This window comes from Vanessa atalanta, chromosome 15 (assembly GCF_905147765.1).
Source record: "Vanessa atalanta chromosome 15, ilVanAtal1.2, whole genome shotgun sequence".
NCBI lineage: Eukaryota > Metazoa > Arthropoda > Insecta > Lepidoptera > Nymphalidae > Vanessa > Vanessa atalanta.
The window spans coordinates 174,546-176,470 of NC_061885.1; the positions used below are offsets into that span (position 1 = coordinate 174,546).

The 1,925-nt window shown below is 31.5% G+C and overlaps 1 non-coding gene across 1 annotated transcript; it reads left to right on the plus strand.

Annotated features, from left to right (window-relative positions):
• The first annotated feature begins 367 nt into the window (after positions 1 to 367).
• On the plus strand, positions 368 to 440 carry Trnav-uac. Its single transcript has one exon. It is a non-coding gene; the product is annotated as a tRNA-Val (tRNA).
• The last annotated feature ends 1,485 nt before the right edge of the window (positions 441 to 1,925 follow it).

Here is a 1,925-nt window from a genome sequence, read left to right on the forward strand (position 1 = left end):
TTTCTTGTCGGTTCTTCTCGATAGAAAGCGGTGCTTCACATTAAATTCAATACATGTCTATTCTATTAGCCGTCTTGAATAAATAATACTTAGATTTGATTAAAATAATTAATTAATCAGTTGATTCGTGTTACTTGTACTCGAGAATTATGAAGCTTTGTATCGTGAAACGGATTTGTTCCCGCTTCTCGTATAAGAGCAAATTACATAAGTCCACAAAGCAATTATGACGTCTTATATAAAATATTTATAATGTAATTATCTTATCTAATCCGATACATAAATGTACGAACTACAAATGACCAAAACTACTTTCACTAACACATGATGCCGAACTGATATTAATAATTTATACATTCATATATCTGGTTCCGTGGTGTAGTGGTTATCACATCTGCTTTACACGCAGAAGGCCGCCAGTTCGATCCTGGCCGGAATCATAATTTTTATTTTTATCTTAATTTAAATAATACAGTAGCGTAAATGAAGACACAGAATTTATTCACTTTATATATAAAATATAATATGTAGCAATTATTATTATTAGACTTTTTATTTTATTCGACTAAGTTTTACTATTATTAAATTTGAGGTAGGTAGGTAGGTCCGTAAGTTGACAATGATTACTCTCACATCTGATAACTTGAGTGAGGGAGTAGTACACCTGTCTCTCATAAAGCACATGTAGACCTCTTGCGCAGAGGGCTCGCACGAAATTCGTTACGATGTTAAATAATTATACTAATACGTTTCGGTCCAATTTATTTGAAAGCCTAACTAGTAGGTACACTTTATCATGTACATAACAATATCGGCGTTCGAAGTCGGTGAATGAACTCGTGAACATAATATATCTACATATAAACATAATATTTATAAAACAGAAATACATACGTTGTATAATCATAGGTAAGTTTCAGCTCAAACACCGACAGCTCGGGAGCGTCAGCCGTCGAACTACAAAACTAATGCCATTAAAACTTATTCGGAACTCAAACGTGACATGAGTTCCTGAATACACGTGTTCATTTCTAATATTCGAAGTTTTAAAATAGATTTTGAAAAAAAGAAATCTTTAGAAACGATTATTTGCGTAAGAAAAATTTTACTCGAGCGCTTTATATGGAAATGATACGATTAAATTGGTTCTTTAACAACAATGCATCGATTTAAAAAAATATACACGCCTTTAAAGTTATACTGCCAACCGATATTGCCTTAACATCTTTCTGATTTAACATGTTAGTTCCCACGGTTGGTGTCACATTGGCGATGTAAGGAATCGTGAATATTTCTTACAGCGTCAATGTCTATGGGTGTGGTGTTGAACACATACCATTAGATGGCCCAAACTATTAAAATTACACGTGAGAATTACCATTATTTGGTCAATCTGCTGGAGTTCTGTCCTTAAATTAATAAAGCTTTTTATTAATGTCAGATTCAACTAAATTCTCAATGTACAGATATTTCAATTACTAAAAACATATAATCTCCTTAAAATAGTTGAGTTACTAAGAGTTAGTAAAATAGTTATAGTTAGTAGTTAGAAGTCATAAATCATTAAAACCATTTAAAATATTCATTATTTTCTTGTCCGTCCATACAATCTATTATTATTATGTTGAAGGGGATGTTTAAAATTTTAGATTTTTTAAGCTTGTGTTTAATATTCATCACATTCTCCATCTAAGAAATCATCGCTACGAAACCTGCTCGAGTCGTCTGATATTCTAAAACATATGTATATATATTTAATCTCTAGTATAGTATCGTTGTCCATTGAACTCAACATTGATCTCCTTGAAACATACGACGACGTAGAGTTTTATTTTAACGAGTCATTGTTTACTTTTTTGTTAATTTTCATTATATGTTAATCTTTGACAAACATTTTACTGTGGGCTGATCATGTATGTCGCAGA